This window comes from Myodes glareolus, chromosome 13 (genome assembly GCF_982192425.1).
Source record: "Myodes glareolus chromosome 13, mMyoGla1.1, whole genome shotgun sequence".
Taxonomy (NCBI): domain Eukaryota; kingdom Metazoa; phylum Chordata; class Mammalia; order Rodentia; family Cricetidae; genus Myodes; species Myodes glareolus.
In genome coordinates, this window is record NC_142038.1 from 51877640 (window position 1) to 51899542 (window position 21903).

Sequence of the window (21903 nt, forward strand, 5' to 3'; positions counted from 1 at the left end):
TAGGCTGGGGAGTGAGCACCCAGAGGTATTTTGGAATGTCTGTTTTAGCCAGTTTGGGAAATCCCTCACCCCCATGCTATTCCCACTATGCAAATGAAGGAAGTCCTGACTGGCTGCTGTTTTGTTCTGGTTGGAGGTTGGGCTCTGAGAGTGGCAACTCTGTAGTAGAAGTGCTGTAGACTTTATTGACTGTTTAGTTGTGTCACTCAGCAGCTTCTGACTTGACTGGACTAAGCCTTTGTTTTCTTTGGTGGGCTTGCTTTCTGGAGCAGGCTTACTTAGCTTGTAGAGTTCCTGGGTAAGCACTTGTTTCCTTTCTGGACTCTCGGTCTTGGCTTTCTTCTTTTTAATGCAACAGTGTATCTTGATCATATCTGTATATTCATTCCCACTGTCCTCTTCCACATCCTGTCTTTGACCCAGCAACACTCAGTCTGGCTTCTTTCCATATTTTCCCTGATAAAGCAACAAACCCAGTCTCAGGTAGTTAATTGCAGGTGTTTTTTTTCTTTAGTAACTTTTTTGAGCTGTACAGGGATGACACATAAGTCCTATCTGTCACTCGTTAATCTGACCGGGACTCTTGAGGGTGCTATGAGAAAAGACACATACCTGGGGTTGTTTATCAGAAGGCTTCTGTGCCTGGCCCAGGGCTTTAAGAGCATTGAGGGCTTTGGGTGATGAGGGCTGAAAGCCTTCATCTGGGGGTGTAACTGTTGGTCTCAATCTGGTGTTTTGTGGGGAAGTCCTCAGATCAATGCTGTGAGTCTCAGACAGGAAGAGAGAAAGAGAAGCTATAGATTGTAGGGGGCATCTGCTGTGAGGCTGGGAGGTTGTGTAGCAGCTTCAGCAGTGCTTGAGCGAGAGTCTTCTCTCTCACAGCTAAGGCTGTCCCAGGCCTTCAGACTCCACTAATAGTTGGAGTTGGCCAGAGATTCTTGGTTGCCAGGAGAGAAGGGCTTTTCCACCTCAAGGTTTATTAAGGAGACTCGGTCCCTCACCTCTGAGGACTGTGGAATAGATTTCACAAGAGTTGCTTTGGTCAGAAATTGCAGCTCCTAAGCTACAGTGGAGTCCTCTGAGGGTCTGGAGGCAGAGAGGATGCTGGGTCCCTCACCTCTCAGTATGTGCTGGAACAGGAGGGACTGGGCACATCCATACCCCCTCTCTACCCCCAGGCCATAATGCAATATGGGGGTGGGAGGACAGTTTGAGGGTGGCTTCCAGGGATGGAACATGGTCATCAGGCTTGACAGAAAGCACTTTTACCCACTAAGCCATCATGCTGGCCCTATTTTTTTTTTCTGGGAAAGGCTTTCACTAATGTAGCACATACACAGAATAAATAAATAAATAAATAAATAAAATAAAAATTAAAGTTATATAGAAAAAGAAAAGTAGTCCACAAAACAACTCTGCCTTTCTCCCCAAATCCAAGAGTATATATTTATGCTAGGTATGTAGGACACCACCGTAACCCCAGGAATTGAGAGGATGCACTGGCTAGCTTTGTCCGTGTGACACAAACTACAGTCGTCTGGGAAGAGGGAGCCTTAACTGAGGAACTGCCCCCACTAGATTGGCCTGTGGAGCATTTTCTAGATAACAGTTGCTGTGGGAGTATCCAGTGAGCTGTTGGCAGCACCCCTGGGTTGCAGAAGAGTGCAGCCTGCACAAGCAGCGGGCACAAGCCAGGGAATATTGTTCCTGTGCTCTCTGCTTCAGTTCCTGCCTCCAGGTTCCTGCCTTCGCTTCCCTCAGTGAGGGCTTTACAGTGATGGGTTGTTAGGCATAAGAAAACAAATCCCTCCCCCCAAGTTGGTTTTGGTCACAACAGAAAATCAAACTAGGACAGAGGATGAGGCAAGAGGATCACTAGTTTGAGAGTTTGTAGCTAGCCTGGCCTACACAGTAAGACACTACCTAAAAAACAAACAAACAAACCCCCCCCAAAAAACCACACACTCCCAGCACTTGGGAGGCAGAGATAGGCAGATCTCTGAGTTTGAGGCCAGCCTGGTCTACAGAGTAAGTTCCAGGACAGCCAGGTCTATACAGAGAAACCCTGTCTCCAAAGAAAAACCAAAAAACAAAAAAACAAAACAAAACTAGCACCAACCTAAGAATTTATTGTTAATAAATTCCTCATTTCCCACCATGGCCCCCTTGATACTGGGACTCTTCCATCATACCTTCATGGTCACTTTTGTGAGCAAGTGTCTCCAAGGTTACTTCATCCAGCCTTCCCTTTCCTTTTTTGGTATGTGGGCTGTTCTTCCAGGGTGTGAATATGTGTTCCCCCAATGCATTGCAAGCCTTGTCCCAACTGTGGGTCTGTTTGGAGAAAGGTAGTAATTAACTATGAGTGTGACCTTGTTACCATAGGCTTAGTGTTCCTGGCAGAGGGGACACCAGTGAGCTTGCTTGCAGGCGTACACTCGCTTTCCCTCTTGTGTGCTTTCTTTCATGCTTTCTGTGCTGCATTTGGGAAAGATTGTGTTAGGACATCGTAAAAAGGCAGCTGTCTGTAAGCTAGGATGAGGTCTCTCACCCAGAAACTGTATTGTCTACAACTCACATCTTAAACTTCCAGCCTCCATTTTGCTGAGAAAATAAATCCTTGTTAGTTAAGACACCAGTCTATGGTAGTTTCTGGTTTTAGTTGAAGCAATTTAATATAGGGAGGTATAATCTGGCTGTTTATCTGCTTGTGCCTAGATATTTAGGAATAAGGAAGGGTATAAAATTATCCCTAGTTATCATTCAAAATGGTCATGTTGCTCTGTTCTTATGGATAATTGTAACTCCATAATAAGGAAGGGAAGAATATTATTTTTACGGTGGTATTCAGTGTCTGATAGCTATTAGTGAAAGGTAGCTGTCCCTGGCGAGTTACTGTAAATACATTTTATCTGTTTTGTTACCTGCTGTTTCATGAATGCATCCCAGAAGCATCTTATCTTGTTTTTCATACTTGTCTTCTAGTGAGAAATGTTCAGATTTGCAACTTCAGGGGGTCATTACAATATTCATTAATTTCTGTTCTTTTCCTCCCTTCCATTTATTTCTGGCTCCTTGAGAAATTCTTCCTCTCAGTCTATAATAACAGGAAATAAATTCCTTCATTAAAAGAGTGCTTTACAACACTGGTTTCTTGGCCTGGTAGTGGAAAGACTGGGACAGCACCTCCTTAGATGAGTGAGGGTCCCCCTGAGATGGACTAAATTAAGAGGCTTGGAGGGGGAAGGGCAGGCCTGATCGCCGGCTACCCTGGAGAATTTATTATTATTATTGTATTGAAATACCTGAACAGGAGAGGATTATTTGATTTTCTTACCAAGGATTCAATCATAAACACTAATCATACATGTTATGTACAGGACATTGAGCATGGTGTTATAGGGGACACAATTTTTGGTTCATAGAGGTTCATATTGATTAAAGGAGTGGGTAGCTATATAGAGTAACTTTAGCATTCAGAGACCCTAGGACAGGCCTATAGAGTCAATGCCCTGTGTGCTAGTGAATGGGTATGCAGTGCTGAATCTCCCTGGAACGTAATCGAACTTAGAGCATCCTCTTGAGGGCTATTGTTCTAGTTTCATTTCTGTTGCTGTGGTAAAATATCCTGACAAAAAACAACTGAGGGGTTTATTTGGCTTACAATTTCAGGTTACAGTCTGCCACTGAGGGGAAGTCCAGGCAGGAACTCAGTCAAATCCATGGCCAAGAGCATAGGGCAACGAATATAGCAATGCTGCCTGTGCTCTGCTTTATGTCTGCTCCCAAGGGAGTGGTGCCACCCACAGTGGGCGAGGTCTTCCTGGGTGAACGAAGATGGTTTTTTCCTTTTTTGAGACAGAGTCTCTAACCTTGGCTGGCCTTGAATTGGGTATGAAACCTTGAGCTTCTAATTCTTCTCCTCCTACTTCCCAGGTGCTGGGGTTTGGTTACAGGTATGTCACATTGTACTGGGGATTGAACTCAGGGCTTCATGCATGGTAAGCAAGCACTTTACAGCTGAGCTACATCACCATTCCGTATAAATGCAGATTTAAAAATAAATAGCAAGTGATCATCTGTGACTGTTGAGGAGATGAGCAGAAGCCAGGAGATTATGAAAGATACCCGAGAAAGGAATTGAAGAGATTCACAGAGCAGAAGCAAACAGAATTTGAATTAATCTAGAGCAAGTGGAAACCCAGATTGGAAGGTCTGATCTGGATTAGCAAATGTGGGAGTTTGGGGGGCAGATACTGGAGGATTCCTGTCTGTGAGGATGAAGAGAAACGGAAACAGCTGGGGGTGTTCGGGAAATATTGTCGTAATTATTCGGCCACTTCTGCTGTCTCTGTGCTCTCTCTCTTAATTGTACTTTTTGTTTGTTGGTTTGGCTTTTTGAGACAGGGTTTCTCTGTGTAGCCCTAGCTGTCCTGGAACTCACTCTGTAGTCCAGGCTGGCCTCAAACTCACAGAGAGATCCTCCTGCCTCTGCCTCTTGAGTGCTGGGATTAAAGGTGTGCACCACCACTGCCTGGCAATACTTTTGATTTTTATATGTTGAGTATTCATGTAAATGTCCTTTTTGTCTTCTAAAAGGCAGGGGGGGGGCAGTCTCTATGTTAGTTACTTAGTTATGGAGTACCATGTCCATAGCAAGTGCCCACAGACTGCTAGTGAACATATTAAAGTCTGAGCCTGTTACAGACAGTGAAGTGTGAGGGCTTGGGGGCCGTGGTGATGGTGACGATGGTGGCAGCAGCACTTACATAACTGGCTTTGGGAGGTGAAAGTCAAGACATAACAGAGAAGGCTGACATTATGTTTATGTCAACTGCCAAGGTAGTCCAGGCTGTTAGGTATTTTAGTGTTAAGTATAGAGTGAGTGTGGTCGCCATCCTTAGGAACCTCACAATCCACCAGGGAGAAGGTCAGCTGAAAAAGCAATGCCCTACTGTGATAAGGTGCAGATGCTGCTCAGATAGACTGAATCTCCTCCGGAGGAGAGGGCTGGAGACGCCTAGAGGAAGCTTTCACCTTCTAACCTGAGTAGGAATTTGCCAGCTGAAGACTAGGAGAAAATGACCTTCCAAGCAAAAGGAGTGGCGTGTGCACAAAGCCTCCTGCTGGGAGGAGGTGTCACAGAGCGTGGAGAAAAGGCTGTGTAAGGGCAAGGTGACAAAGAAGCACAGACTTTGGGGCTTGGGTGGTCAAGGGTTTGAGTGTAGAGTTTGGTCTGTGTATTAATCAGGGTTCTCTCTAGAGTAACAGTTTATAGAATGAATTTCCCTATCGATATAGGAAAGGGACTTATTAGAATAATTATAAACTGTAGTCCAGCTAATCTAAAAGTGGTTGCCTATGAATGGAAAGTCCAAGAATTCAGTGGTTGTTCATTCCTCAAGACCAGATGTCTGAGCTGCTCTTCAGTATACACTGGAATCCCAGAGAAGTAGGCTCCAATGTCAGTGAGAGAAAGGATTTGCTAAGGAGGCCTAAGCAAACAAGAAAAGAACAAAAACTTCCTTTTTAGAGGGCTGGAGACCCTAGAGGAGACTTTCACCTTCTAACCTGAGTAGGAATTTGCACCCAGCAGGAGGCGTGACCAGAGTAGAGGAAGGTCTTCCCACCTCAAAAGATCTGTCTTCTCTCCTTAGAAATCCAGATTAAAAGTGGCTCTTCCCACTCAAAGAAAAAAATCACTCACAGGTGTGCCCCATTAGTTAATTCTAGATATAATCAAGTTGACAACCAAGAATAACCATCACAGTCTGTATTTTTGAGGGTCATAGGAAAATAAAGGTTTTCAACAGGGTGGGAGATCAGGTTAAATTTATTTGGTGCCTATTGAGTAATATCATTAACATTTAATCAGGGTGTGTACATGTAATTTGCTGACCTTGGTACCCCAGAGTCCTTTGACAGAACAATGAAGGTTACCTGTGTTTTCCATATTACCACCTATCTGTGGGAGTCTGAAGCCAGGAGAAAGTGGCCTGCCCCAGGCCTGAGGGCCTGGCATTTGATCTCAGCCCTGTAGCCCAAGGCCCTGTTGCTGAGGACTTTGTGTTCCACTTTTGAGAGCAGCTGCTCCCACCCCTTCTCAGCTCCTTCCCCCTCAGCTCTCACTGCAGAGCCTGCACCGAGGCTTAGAATTCCTCAGCCATGCTCCCTCCAAATTGAAAATTTTACAACGTCATATGGAGAGAAGTTCTGAGAAGGAGGACTGAGAATAAAGACCTCTCTGCTTTTTTCCCTGCAAGGGAGTTTGAAAAATAGAGAATTTCTAAGTTTTATGTTAAATATCCTTGGGGTTTCTTTTCCTTCCCTTTAAAAAGTTTTTTTCTATTAACCAAAATCCAACAGAGACACTTGTGGGAAGATAATTCCTTTTGGCTGGAACTCAAGCTCCGCGCTGTGAGCTTTTTAATTTTCTTTCCTCGGCAGTGGGCTGGGACCCGGCTGTGCAGTCGCTGGGGCTCAGCACAGCCCTGTTTTGGGGCGAGTTATCTCTGGGAATCTCTGTTTTTCCCTTGTACCTACCTAATGAAAGACAAATTAAATCAATTTTTAATCAAGGAGATGAATGGCAGGGTTTGCCTTAGAAGAGAAATCATAAGGCCCCAGAGCACTAGATATGATAAACGGTGAAGTTTTTATTTGCACGTATGCTGCTAGGCATGGTTTAATGTCAGGAAACATTTGGCAAGCTGCCATGCCAGGGAGATGAAGGGAGGGCTTTTCTCTCTGCTTTTTTCTTCCTCGCTTTGGACACACCTGTGTGTTCCAGCATTTTATGTTAGTGTTGGGAGGCGTTGAACTAAATGAAAGGTTGTTTGATTAGGACCTTCTTCCTCTCCTGTTGCTCCTCCTCCTGGCCCCTCAGCCTGCTGTTTGTTCATTTTTCCATCCCTTTGTTCATTCAGAGTATATTTCTTTCTTCTGAGGTGGTATGAGGGTCAATTTCAAGGAATAGGGTGAAAGGAAGGTTTCTGTGATCTGAGGCTGAGAGGCATGATTTATCTTCCCTATATTTTGTCTTTTATATTGGAAAACAGAGTTTCAGGGTACTGTCAAGACTAACATCCTTCTGAAAATTGCCTTCTTACATCTGCTTTGGCAGATGCAGATAGTTCCACCTACTGACTTTCCTTATGGCAGTGTAGGATGGAGGAGGAAGTAGGAGTGGAGACTGCAGCCCACTGGATCCTTGGCGTGCACCTCCATGGGCAGTGAAGGGTGAACGTGTCAAGCTAAGTTTTCTTTGCTTTGCTTGGGATTTGAGTTCTGTCATCACAGGCCTCACTTTAGGTTCTGGGCTCTTAAAGCAGTGACATTTCTGAAGATTCTGTGCAGGAGCCAGGCCTTCCCTGAAGCCTACTCTCTGAGGTCTGCTGCTGTTAAATGGGCTCTGTGAGTGCTTTTCTTTTTCTGAAGAAAAAGTGAGTTTTATTGAGCGCTATTTAAAGGGATCCAGTAAGGTGGCCATTGGGTATTCCAGTGACTCTGGGCTGAGCCAGTAAAACCTGTGGCTTCTGCTTCACTCTGATGCTCTGCCTGGTCTGACCTATTGAAACCCTACAGGCTCATCTCACTTAAAAGGGGAGGTTGGGTGTTTTGTTTGTTTGTTTTTCGAGACAGAATTTCTCTTTCTAGCTTTGGAACCTGTCCTGGAACACGCTCTGTAGACCAGGTTGGCCTTGAACTTCCAGAGATCCACCTGCCTCTGCCTTCTGAGTGAAGGTGAGGGATTTGAACAGAAACGTGAAGAATATAGGGAAGCTTCACAAATAAACTGATAGTAGTTGATAAGTAGGGGCAGAAGGAAAGGGGAAGTTGGTTCCCAGGGCTCATGCATTTCTGACTGGTAGGATAGCTATCAGGCACCTCTAGGAGAATCAGGCATATAAAGTGCAGAACAGGGCTTAGTTTTAGACTTGAGTGTGAAACATGCAGGAGACTATAGTAAGAGTATCCTTCCGGCAGTGCGAAGGCTATGCTGAAAATCTCATGTTGCTTCAGTGTTCAAATTGTTCACTGCAGTAAATGTGATCTAACTCCAGTTCTGTTAACCACCTCTTTCTATTAAGAAAAATAGAAGCTAGGGGTTTCTAAGGAATGAGTTCATGGATAGAGTTAAACTGTGATGATCCATTTACCTAGGTGGCAGGCTTCATTCTGTCCCTGTTTCTCCTTTAAGATCATTCTGAAAAGAGAGGTTCCAGAGATTTGCTAGGACAGTGCAATGAGCTGTGTGTTCAGAACTTATCAAATCAGTATGGGAAAGAAGGTCCTTGCATATCGTGGTGTTTGCTGCCCATCAGCTCTTTGCTCCAGCATTCATTTGTTGAAATAAATGCATATGCCTAGTTTTGGGTCAGATCTTCAAAAAGCACCATGGCCTCTACTTGAGATGCTCCCTTCATTGTCTTTTCCACTTTTAATCTTCCAAGCTTACTTCTCCTTCCAGTAAGCCCTCTATGGCCCACATACCATGGTGGGCACATCACACTCTTGCCTGGAGGCTATCTTTGGCAAGGCTCTTTAACTTAGTGTGTCCCTTGCCTTTCTGGGAGCTCCTAGGGAAGAACATCCCTGTTTGTTTATTCTCTGTACCCCCAGCATCTGTACATATTTGGGATGTTACAGGCATTGGCAAATATGTATGGAAGGATGTATGTCTTTCAGTTGGATGTGTTGTAGCTACAACTGGATATGAATGTTTCAGGTTTGTTTTTCACCTTTTCATGATGTATGAAGTTTTGCTCTTCTTATAGCTCTCCTATTTGGGAAGGTGAATAATGTCTTCGCAAAAATACCTTTTTTGAGGGAGATTGGCCTGTTAACTGCTTATGCAGGGTTGGAATGACTTTTGTGTAGGTGTAAACCTCTAGTAAGTGGACTGTGCGTCAGTACTGTGTGGGCATAGTACTTCTTTGTGGTTTTTAGATGCTCCCCACACCTCTGTGAGTTATAAGCATGGCTTCTCTGAAGCCAAAGCTTATGTCGTTATGGGTTGTTAAGGGAGTGGTTGCCTTTCATGGTGAGAATTTTGCAGTATTGACTTCCTGAACCTAGTATTTTCTCTTGGCATTACCAGAGGCTGCTGTTGCTTTTTGATAATCACCACAAGAGGAATCTGAGTGGTTGGAGGCAGAATGGAATGATGACAGAGAATTGCTTCTCACTTGGTGAGTACATTGGAGAGACTGAGCAACAGATACAGAAAAGTGTGGTCAACCAAGACTGAGGTACTTGCTCTGTACGGCAACTAGAATGAATGGAGGTACTTGTTATAAAGCTAAGGCACGAGAGGACTGGGCATCTCTCATCCCCTTGTTATTGTTCAAATGATGTTATTTTGGGGCTGGAGGGATGACTCAGTGGTTTAGAGTACTGACTCCTCATCTAGAAAATCAGATTTGATTTCTAGAATCCATGTGGTGGCTTACAACCACCTGTAACTCCAGTTATGGACCCAGGGGACACTGACACACTCTTCTGTCCTCCATAGGCACCAGGCACATATGTGCTGCACAGCCATACATGTAGGAAAAGAACCCATGCACATAAAATAAAAATTAACAAAAATGTTGTCTTACTTATAACCTGTTGGAATTGGGTAATGACATATCATATCTAAACTACGGGCTTTAAATGCTTTCTGATTTTTAGCCAGGATATACTCTGTCTAAAAGCAATTGATAAAGTGGACTGTTTCTAGGATGCATTTACCTTGGCATGTCATTCTTTTCCATCTAATCTGGTTCAAGGAGAAGACTAGCTGGCAAGTCATCCCCAGGGCACTTATTTTGGCAAGAGAGACTTAAGGGTCCTGCTGGCATCCCTATCACAAGTTCACTCACTGGAACCCAGAATCCCTTTGCAAATTCCCGTCTTGGATGCTGCTGTTGCCTATCTGTACCTCTGTCAGTTGCAGGCTGCTGACTCCTGGCAGGCTGGGATTTGGTTGGTGGCATCTTTCTGGGCCCCTTGACCCTACCTGCTGTTACAAATCCTGTTGTGCACCCTTATTCACATGCATGACTATTCCTTGATATACCACTTTTAAGAAGAACAGATACCAGATGGGAAAAGTAACTCTCTTGGGTTTATGTGTGCTTTAAAAAACTACACTTTAAAAAAATATATTGTAGCTGCCTTTGGTGCTTTTCCATGCTCAGAATGTGTTTGTCTTGTTCTTGCTGTCCTATGGAGACCAACAGAGCTGTAAAGAAAAGACACCTCCTTAGAAAACCCGGGCAACTCTTAGAGCGTCCCCAGGAATATGCAGTGCATCTTTCTCCTTTCATGTCTTGCTGAGGTCAGGGCCTGGAGATGACTCCTCAGAGCACTGTGCTTTATATTATTTTCCAAATAGCTTAACTAAGAGATCAAGGGCTGTTTGAAGTTAAAGTGTTATATTGTTCAGATTAAAGCTTTTAAACAATCAGTTAATTGGGATTTTAAAATACTGTTAATTGAACTCAATTTTGGTTACTGTAGTTGACATAGATACTGGACAAATGCCCATTCATTGTTGAGGCGTTGGACTTAGGTGAACATGGACTTGGAGGAGAAGAGACAGCGCACAGTTTACAGCTGCTGACATAATTCAGTCGTTTCCCCATGCTGATTGCTCTCCTCTGTAGTGCTGATGCAGTGAATTGGTAATGGGGTGAGATCTTGCTGTGCCAATCAGGGTTGCACTGAGGCTATTTGGATAGTTGAAATAGCTCTGAGATTGGGAGGACATTGAAAGTTTCAAGTTAATACCATATTGTCCTCAGCCCTAGCACAGGACCTAAGCTTTAGGCGAGCTTTGATTTGGGGACTGTATTCCCATCACGTAGACGGTGGTGGTGGAAGATCAGAAGTTCAAAGTTTTAAGTTCTTTGACCATTTTCAAATACAGTTTTTCTTTCTGTTGTTGAATTGTAGGAGGTGTTTTATATATTGTGATATTATATTTTTATCAGATATGATCTGCAAACATTTTCTCCTGTCCTGCTCCCTTTCCCCCAGTAATGGGCATAAAAGCCCTGACCTTGCACGTGTAAAGTAAGCTCTCTGCCAATTGAGTTATAGCCCCAAACTGTTTTTTTTTTAATCAATTTTTATTTTATTTTTTTTTGATACAGTAAATTTTAAGCCCTGGATCTCTTGGAGGAATTACAGGTTCTTTTTTTTAAAAAAATATTTTTTATTATTTTTATTGAGCTATACATTTTTCTCAGCTTCCCTCCCTTCCTCCCCCTTCCATTCTACCCTCTCTGTGACCTCCACATTCCCAGTTTACTCAGGAGAGCCTGTCTTTTTTTTCTTCTTCCTATGTAGATCCATGTGTGTCACTCCTAGTGTCCTCTTTGTTTTCTAGGTTCTCTGGGGTTGTGGACTGTAGGTTGGTTTTCTTTGCTTTATGTCTAGAAGCCACCTATGAGTTAGTACTTATTATATTGTCTTTCTGTGTCTGGGTTACCTCACTCAATATAGTTTTCTCTAGATCCATCCATTTGCCTGAAAGTTTCAAGATGTCATTGTTTTCTTACTGCTGTGTAGTACTCCATTATGTAAATGGACCACATTTTCTTTATTCTTCAGTTGAGGGGCATCTAGGTTGTTTACAGGTTCTGCAATTACAGATAATGCTGCTATGAACATAGTCGAGCAAATGCCCTTATGGTACAATTGAGCATTCTTTGGGTATATACCCAACAAGCAGTATTGCTGGGTCTTGAGGTATATTGTTTTCTATTTTTCTGAGAAACCGCCATAATGATTTCCAAAGCAGCTGTACCAGTTTGCACTCCCACCCGCACCCACGTCCTCTCCAGCATAAGCTGTCATCATTTTGTGTGTATGTGTGTGTTTGATCTTGGCCATTTTTACAGGTGTAAGATGGAATGTCAGAGTTGTTTTGATTTGCATTTCTCTGATGGCTAAAGATGTTGAGCATTTCCTTATATGTCTTTCAGCCATTTTAGATTTGTCTTTTGAGAGTTCTCTGTTTAGGTCTGTACCCTGTTTTTTTGAATTACAGGGTCTTGTAGGCTGTCTGGGCTACTGAGATCTGAACTCTTGTTTTCATAACTGAGCAGCATTAAATGATCTTAACCTTTGAGCCATCTCTCTAGCTACAAGTTTTTAATGTTATCAAAGTTCAGCTTACCTATTGCCTTTTTGTGTTACCTATGATTTTGGTGTTAAACAGTTATCAAATTAGCCTCATGAAAGTGTTTTTTGTTTTTGTTTTTTTTGAGACAGGGTTTCTCTGTAGCTTAAAGTGTGTCTTGTCTTCTTCTAAGAGTTGTATAGTCTTTATCTTTTAAATTTAGGTCTTTGATCCATTTTTCAAGCCTTGTGAGTTTGGAGGTGCTTGCTGTGAGGACTGACAGCCTGAGTTCATTCCCTAGGACCCATGTGGTGGAGGGAGAGAGTGGACTCCCCTGGGTTGTCCTCTGAGGGCCATACATGTGCTGTAGCATAGGCAACCGTATACATGCACATATGTGTGCATGCGTGGATAAAACAAAATGTTTTTTAAAAGTCAGTTGTCTGTAGATGTTTTCTTGAAATAAACATTGGCTTATATGTTTATCTTATGTTAGTTCTTAATATTTTTTTTAAAGATTTATTTATTTATTTCTTATGTATACAACATTCTGCCTCCATGTATGCCCGTACGCCAGAAGAGGGCGCCAGATCTCATTACAGATGGTTGTGAGCCACCATGTGGTTGCTGGGAATTGAACTCAGAACCTCTGGAAGAGCAGCCAGTGCTCTTAACCTCTGAGCCATCTCTCCAGCCCCAGTTCTTAATATTTTTAATTGAGCTATGTCATAAGTTTTGAGATCGGGACTTGTAAATTCTTCAACTATTGTCTCCTCCTTTGTTCTTTTTCAAGATTTTGAGTATTCAGGGTCCTTTAAAACAGCATATGAATTTTATGATATATGTACACACACACACACACACACACACAATTTCCATAAAAAATGCTACTGGGAATTTGAGAGGAATTGTGTTGAATCTGTGCCTTTGTGTGGGATTGTCATTTTGACAGTATTAAATCTTTTAATCCACCCCAAGATGTCTTTGTTTATTTAGATCTTTTTAATTTCGTTAGCAGTGTTTTATAGGTTTTAGTACACAGTCTTTCACCTTCTTTGTTAAATTAATTTCTTAAGTATTTTATCCTTTTTGGTAATATTTTAGGTAACATTGCTTTTTCCTTTTTTTTTTTTTTTAAACGAGACAGGTTTTTTTCTGTAGCTTTGGAACTTGTACTGGAACTAGCTCTTGTAGACCAGACAGACTGGCCTCGAACTCACAGAGTCTACCTGCCTCTGCCTCCTGCGTGCTGGAATAAAGGTTTGTGCCACCACTGGCCATCATCCATCCATCTTTCTGTCTTTCCTTCCTTCCTTCCTTTCCGTCTTAGCTTTAAATTATGTATACCTGTGTGTGTCTGTGTGGGTCATTGAGATCAGGTGCTCTTGGAGGTCCGAGGCCTGCTCTGGAAGCAGTGCTTCAGGCAGGGGGGAGCTGCCTGGTGCGGGTGCTGGTGACTGAACATGGCTCCTCAGCAAGAGCAGTGCATGCTCTTACCACAGAGACGGCTCCAGCCCCGTTTTCATCCCTTTGTTGAAAGCTCACTGCTGGTGTATAAAGAATACAATTATTTTTCCCTACATTTAGGAACTCTAGCAGATTGTCTGGTTGATTCTCTAGTTTTTGTTTGTTACATGTAAGATTGCGCAGTCTTCACCTAGAGATAATTTTCTGCTGCTCTTTCTGTTACAGGTGCCTTCCCCCTTAATTGCTCTATTATTGTGCATATTACAAGTGGCCAAAGCAGTTATCTTGTGCCTGATTTTAGATGAAGGCCTTTCAGCCTTTACCGATAAATACAGTAGTAGCTATAGGCTTCTCATGTCTGCTCCTCGTCATGTGCTGAGTTCTGCTCTATTCTGGTTTACTTTGTTTAGTACTATGAAAAGGTGTTGGATTTTAAGTGCATTTTCTCTGCCAGTTGAGATGATCATGTGCCTCCCACTTCTCTTAAATGTCCCAAGACAAATATGATTTGATCATGTTGTATTAGTCTCTTAATATGCTGTTAAAAATGGTTTACTAATGTTACGTTCAGTCTTTTTACATCTATGTGCCTGTGGGGGGCCTGTAATTTTCTTGTAATGTCTTTGTCCAGCTTTAATATCAGGGTCGGGCTGGTCACATAAAATGAAAAAAGAGGTGTTCTGTTGTGCTTTATGGAAGAATAATTTATTTAAACTATTCTTTGTCTGTGTATGATATATCTGTATCAATGATCCCCCCCACCTCCCTACCCCAATATAATCTAGGCTCACTGGCCCATGAGTTTCCCAGGATTTTCCTTTTTTTCCTCTCCCATCCCCCCTACAGGAATGCTGGGATTACAGATATGTATGTTACCATGTCTAGCTGATTTTTTTTTTGTTTGTTTTGTTTTGTTTTTAAATGTGGGTTTTGAGAATTCACACTCAAGTGTCCATGGTCGCATGTCAAGCACTGCTCACGGAGCCGTCTCCCCAGCCCACTGCTTTCATTGTTAACACTCACTTTTCTTGGAAGCTGGGTCAAGTCCACTTTTTCATACTTGCTTTGATACTTTTGGCCACTGATGATTCTTCAGACTCAGACTGGAGGCTGCCCTGGCGAGCAGGGTTAAATCGTAGCTTTCCCCATGTTTCCTTGGCCTGATAATGGATGGTCTGATCCTGGACTTTCTGACTAGGCCTCTAAGTTATTCATGAGATCATCAAAAGAGAACTTATTTAAATGTTTCTTGTGTAGTTAACATTTCAGGATAAAACACTCCATTGAGCACAGCTTTCCATAATTCTAGGTTTGTATATGATCATAGAGGTGGCCACACATACTTTGTTTAAACTAGTAATTCGTATATATAATAGCTCTGCTTCTTCTACTCAATATTTTGAGAGGGAGTGCATTTTGATAGATGGCCTAATATTCTCCAGGTAGACCAGGCTGGCCTTGAATTTTCAATGACCCTTTAGCTTGTCTCATCAGTAATATTTTATGCACCTGTTTTTATTGATCACAATAGACATTTTTTTAAAAAATATTTTTTGTGTGTATAGGTGTTTTTCCTGCATGTATGTCTGGGTACCATGTGTGTGCCAGTGCCCATGAATGCTGGAAGGCATCAGATTTACAGACAGGTGTGAACTGCTATATGGGTACTTGGAATTGAACCCAGGTCATCTGAAAGGTCAGCCAGTGCTCTTAAGTGCTGAGTCATCTGTCCAGCCCCTAAAAACAATTTTTAAAATGGCTAATCATTTGCTAGTCCATTTTTTTTAAGTGTTTTTACTTTTGCTCAATCAACAGAATTTTTGTGTGTGTGTGAGACAATGTTGGAATCTGAAGGTAAAAGCTTGGGCAGATAATTATCCCTCACCCTTGTGGACTTGCTAGTCAGATGGGTTTCAGCTGTGACAAGCCTGTGACGTAGAGCCTGACTACCCAAGAGAGCACAGTGTTCTGGTCTTCTTTCTATTGCTGTGCTAAAATACTTGGACTAAAAGCAATTTAGGGGAAGAAAGGGTTTCATAGGATGAAACCTTCACAGTCCATCATTGAGGGGAGTCAGGTCAACAGCCTGAAGGCAAGACTCTTGCTATTTCACACAGCATTTTCTCCAATCCAGGAACTCATCTACTGTCAGGGAAGTACAGCAGAAACCATGGAAGAACGCTGCCTGCTGCCGCCTTGTTCTTTGGCTTGCTTATCTAGCTTCCTGATAGAGCCCAAGACTACTTGCCCAGGGAATGGATCTGCCCACAGTGGATGGATCTGCTCACAGAAGTTATCAAGACAAGAACAGACATGCTCACAAACCAACCTGATAGAGACAGTTAATTCAGTTTAGACCTTCTCTGTAACATGAGGGGACCGACTTGTTGAGGTTTCTGTCCCGCCCGGTACCCCACAGCCAGCAAATCCCAAAGAGAAATCACATACAGGACTCCATAGGTTATAAACTGATTGGCCCATTAGGTCAGGCTTCTTGTTAACTTTTTTAACTTATGTTACCCCATTATCCTTATCTACATTAGCCACATGGCTCCGTACCTTTCTCAGCTGGGCAAGTTACATGCTGCCTCTTCTGTGGTCTGCGCAGGAGTGGAGAGAGAGCCTCCCGCTTTCCAGAATACTCTCAGTCTCTTTGCTCCACCTCTACTTCCTGTCTGACTTTCCCACCTATACTGCTTGCCTGGCCAATCAGCGTTTTATTAAAATATGATTGACAGAATACAGACAATTCTCCCACACCACTTCTCCAAGTGATTCTAGAGTATGCCAAGTTGACAGTTAGTGCTAACTAGGAAACCTTGGGTAGGCCCCTTTTATCTTTCTTTTCTTTTCCATTTTTGGACAGACTTATGTTTTTGAGACTGGCCTTAAGGATGTGCTCCTCCTTTTGCTGGCTCTGCTGGGATTATAGTCTTACCTCCCACCCCCCATTTTGGTCACTTTTAATGTTTCAAACTTTACATCAGCATACATTGTCCATAAATAATTGGTCTTATGTCATTTTCATACATGTATATAATGCATTGATCATATTCACCCCATTGCCTTTTTCCTCCATCTTTTTTTATTGAAATAGTCTTGACTAGAACTCAATACAAGTCTGCTCTGTCTCAAACTTCCTGCCTGTCTCTGAAGTGCTGTTATTATAGGCTTGTCCCACTGTGTCCATCTTTTTCTTCTGAGATGCAAAGGAGAACTTTTGGTAGAATAGTGGCAATTTTACTTACAATGAGAATCTCAGTAAAGCCCAAGAAGGCTGTCCTGGGAGCATGGCAGAGTAGCTCTGAAGTAAGGCTGCAGCAGCCTAGAGGACTGACTCCCGTTTCCTAGGCAATACGCTGCTTAATATTTTTAGCATGTGGTCACGGCAGAACTAAATGTAGTTTCTGATCCCAAATTGGTAATAAATGTAGATATATTTAGAGCCAGAAACAATGCATTTACAATTCTCTGCTCCCTAATTGTGTGCCAAGTGCTGAGTTTAGGTTTCTTTGTTTCTTGGCTACCTACCCACCCTCCCACCATCTTTGGGAGAAGATGCCTGATTTTCTCTGGGTGTTGGGTGGGATTGTGAAGCCCGTGAGTTATGGCTCTCTGAGTTATGTTGAGAAGCATCTGATTTTTTGTGTTTCTGCCCACGTATGTAAATGTGTATGTTTTAAAATTCATCTCCCTTTCAAATTTTAAGGATGTGGTATTATAAATAGCTGTGGGCTCTTAGGCACTTTAAGAATAAAATATAATGCTTTGGTTACCTGAAGACAGTTGTAGTCAACATGAGTAGTTGTCAGTTCTGTGGTTGATAGCCTATCCTCTCATATTGCTGCAAAGTGGTTTTTATAAGAAAATGCCTTTTTTTTTTTTGAGAGACCTCTGTAAGTTAAGGAGGACTCTTGTTGTCTATCTTACAATTACAAAGTTGTATTTCAAGTTGCCTACAGTAGTGTCTCTTTTCTCATGGCATATCCCCCAGGGAACTTTCTTTTAAATAATTGTACGCCTTAAATGTGGAAAGCTTCATTGTCTGTTGATTGAAACCTCTTGATGTCAGCAGTGGTAGCTTTGGTAAATTCTGTTCTGTAGAATATGGTCCACGAGGCTCAGGATACTGAGGCTAATGCTAAAATGTGTGGGGCTGGAGAGATTAACCGCTCTTGTAGAGGACCTGGTTCCCAGCATCCACATGGCAGCTGACAACTGTCTATAACTCCAGTTCCACGTGATCTGATGCCCTCTTCTGGCCTCTGATGGCACTGTGTGCATGTACACTTACATACATGCAGGCAAAGTGCTCATACACCTAAAAAATAAAGATAAGTGGTAAGTAAACATATAAACTTAAAAACATACACACACTTGGTATCTGTGTGAGTATGAATACCAAGTGCTTATAAACCAGCACAGAATAAGGATTGGTATGTTATTTGGAGCTATGAACTGGAGGTTTTCTTTCCCTCAGTCCCACTGAGAGATACCGTTGTCCTCTGGAAGCTTAGAGGCATTAGGAGAAAGGAATGATGAATTCTGATCCCTGCTCTGCTGTGCCTGTTGTGGCTTCTGCTGAAATCCCTGATACTCTTTAGAGATAGAAGAACATCAGCAGGAATCTGAAGACAGAGCTAAGTCATTAGGAAGCTGGATTCTGAAGCATCTTTCAGCTTTTGATCAACTGGCCCTGACTCAGACACAACCAGTATCACTTAGGTTTCAGTGTGTAAGACCATCCGTTGTATAGTCCAGGCTTGTGGGTAACTTGTGGCTCAGGCCGGGGCTCTAGGCAGGAACTGGACTGCCAAGCAGAGGCAATCCTGGATGGTGGCGGAGTCCTTACTACTTTGTTCTGTTCAGAATTTTCTCTAATATTAGATATTGAACTACAAGCTTTTTAATTTTTATTTTGTTAAGAAAAGGTCATACCATGTAGCCCTAGCTGGCCTGGAATTTGTTACATAGACCAGGCTGGCCTCAGACTTAGAGAGACTTGCCTGGCTCTGCTCCCTGAGTGCAGAGATCAAAGGTTTGCACCACAGTGCTCTACTCAGCTCCAAGAGTCTTTGAACTTCCACTTTGTGTCAGGCACTGTTCTCTATATTTTGTTATCTCATTTAATCTGATAACTATACTACTAAGTAGTTATTATCAGGTCTTTGTGTATAAAGATGACAATGTTGATCATCTATCCCAAAGTTACATAGCTAGTCAGTCATACCTGAATCAATCCGGAGTCATTATACTGACATGTCAGAGCCACCTCAGAGGGGTTGCTGTGGAGAGTGGAGGAGCTCAGCACTTTTCCTAGAACACTGTATTGGAGTAGAGATGAGATGGAGTAGTTTCTTGTAACTTTTATTGTTATTAGCACTCTGTGTGTGTGTGCGCGTGTGCTGTGTGGGTGTCACAGTAGCTTGGACATGATAGAAGCAGGTCTAGCCACAAGAGGGCCCCAGTAGGCTCATTTAAAAATTTGTCATAACACAAAATATTATTATTTATTTATACTATTTCAGAACAAATAAAATGATGGATCCAGTTTCTGTGGCTGATTTCACAGACCCCTGGAGGTACAGCATGGCCTATGGCAACAGCCCTGGATCTGCAGTCCAACTAGCGTTAAATTTACACTCTATTGCTCTCTGGCTGCATGAACTCTGGCTTGTTACTTAACCTCCGAATTTTTGTCTCCTTGTGGGTAAAATGAGCAGCATATCAGAAACACCTCAGAGGGTTATTGTGGGGAGTAAAGGAGCTCAGCACTTTGCTTAGAACGTAGACAGTGCTTCATAAATGTTGCATGTAGCTATTATTTGACAGAATTTATTTTCCTCTGGGATGCTTAGTTATTGTGTTGGAAGACGGGAGAAGGAGTCTGACTGATGCATTCCTATTCCACACCAATTCTACAGTTATACTCAGTACAACTTAACCAAGAACAAAACTGCTAAGCAGACTGGGACATGGCTGGGGCTCAGAGTACATGGAATTATGTCTGACATGAGTTTCTCCTTGGAGAATTTGTTCCCGTGCCTCATTTCTCTGGTGGTGTGGCTGCTCCTCACTGTCCTGGGAATGTGTGCTCTTGGACATGGCTGTATATTAATGTAGGAACCTGTTCCATGGCATTGGAGAATCCTTCTGTCATACTATTGAAGTATACTTTTTAAAATTAAGAATCCAGTGGAAAATGGAGAATTTCTAAACTCCAAAGTGTACTACCTTGACCTCCATTTGTTTTTAAACTTCATTTTTACATGTGGCTCCTCTTTGAATGACCCTCTTGCTGCCTCACTACCAAATCCAGTGATCAACTCCTCGTTTGGACTGAGCTCTTGGCATTGCTATTTACAACTTGGGTTTTCCTGTGATTCGCTCTCCTCTCTTTAAAATGTATTTATTTTTATTATTTTTAATTATGTGTAAGTGTATCTATCTTCATGTGGGTATGTGCATGTAAGTGAAGGTGCCCACAGAGGCCAGAGGCGTCGGAACCCCTGGAGCTGGCTTACAGATGGTTCTGAGCTGTCTGACATGGGTGCCAGCAGCTGAGCTCCTCTGGAAGAAAGCAAATGCTCTTCATTGCTGAGCCATCATTCCAACACCTCTTTCTTCTCTCTTTTTAAAAATATTTTAATTTATTCTTTGACAGATTTTCCAAGTACTGGGGAGGCAGAGGCAGGTGAATCTCTGTGAGTTTGAGGCTAGCCTTCGTAGTAAGTTCCAGGATAGCCAGGGCTACACAGAAAAACCTGTCTCGAAACAAACAGACAAATAAGCAAACAGAAAGACATGTGTTTTGATTATAACCACTCCTCCTTACCCCATTTTTACCCTTTTCTGTTTTCTCTAAGTCCCTTTTTTCCCAACAAGTTCCTTTCCTACTTTCATGTCTTTTTTTTTTTTTATGACTCAGTTTAATTCTGGTTGCTTGTATGAGTATAGATTTTGGGTTACCTCCTAGAACATGGATAACTTACCGGTAGCTATACCACCAAAGAAAAATAACTCCCCCAGTTGCTGTTAACTGCCAATAACTCTTCAGCTAGGGTGGGACCTCATGAGCCCCTCTCCCATCCGTGCTGGAGTCGACTGGCTTGGTCTTAGGTAAGTCTTCTGCAGTTAACCACAGCTGCTGGGAGTTCATGTCCAGAAGGAAGTGTTTCACAGCACTCCTTGCCATCCTCTGGCTCCACCCACCCCATGTTTGGTGGTGTTCCTTGAGCCATAGAGGAGTGTGTGTGTGTATGTGACCGATGCAGATGTCTCACTTAGGGATACGCCACGGCACTCAACAGTCAGTTTTTCCTAGAACTTTGACCAGGTTTAAGTCTGCATTAGCTGCTGCCTACTACAAAAGGTTTCTCTGATCAAGATTAAGACCAGCACTAATCTATGGATATAAACACATATAAAGGCAGTTTGCTAGCAGGTCCACTGCCAAAACCAGTAAATTCCCTACTAGGGCCTATGACCTCTTTAGTCATGGACTTTTGACCAGATTTACAGTACCAGTTATGAGTTCCCTCCTGTGGAGTGGGTCTCAAATCCAGTTAGAAAGCAGTTAATTTACTCTCATATAGTCATGCCACAATTGCCCCAGTGGTTACATTTTGCCTGGTACGCTTGTTTTCTAGCACTCCAGTTCAGGCCACTGTTGGATAAGATCACTGATGATGATTTTCCCCACAGCACCTTGCAGTAGTACGAAAGCTGGCCAGTGTGGAGGAGGCTCTCAGATCAATTCCAGCCTGGTTTTTGTCTTACATCCAGTGTGTGATATCTTCGGCATGAGAGCTGACCATTTTCTTTGGTGTGTAACCAAGACAAATAATGCTAGCCTCTATTATTTTGGGTGCTTCTGGGAACTCCCTGACACAGGCTATCCCATACTTGGCACTGGGATTTTCACTTAATAGCCCAGGTTTCTAGGAGCAACACTATTCATCTGTGCAGTCTCTGCTCTCTTGGACTGTGTGATTCAGCACACTCGTCTCATTGCTGCTCCTCTGGCTTCTCAGCCTGCTGCTTTTCTTTCCCTAACCTGCAGTGGACACTGAGGTGAGGACTGTTCTTGTCTGCTGTCCTTTGCACTCTGAGGTTTCTCCATAAGACAGTGACTCTACTCCTGTTTGGTCCTCACTCCTTGTCTGATGGCACCAAAGCCCTTGCCCTACTCACTTCCCGTTCTGTTTCCAGCAGAACCGTTATGAATCTGCTGCTATGCTCTGTGGCCGATTGAGCGGCTGCCTTGTCATCTGGATTCAGCAATCCAAGTGAAGACTGAGCTTTAGCTTCCAACATTCAGATTC

The 21903-nt window shown here is 42.8% G+C and overlaps 1 protein-coding gene across 3 annotated transcripts in view; it reads left to right on the forward strand.

Moving 5' to 3' along the window:
* Sil1 (SIL1 nucleotide exchange factor) overlaps positions 1-21903 on the forward strand; it is a 244442-nt gene that overhangs the window by 32446 nt on the left and 190093 nt on the right. Inside the window, exon 2 of one of the 3 annotated variants that reach the window (XM_048442448.3) lies at positions 9101-9191. The exons of the other annotated variants lie outside the window; for them this stretch is intronic. The gene's annotated coding sequence lies outside the window, so the exon portion shown is untranslated. The remainder of the gene's footprint in view (positions 1-9100; positions 9192-21903) is intronic. 3 annotated transcript variants of the gene reach the window in all.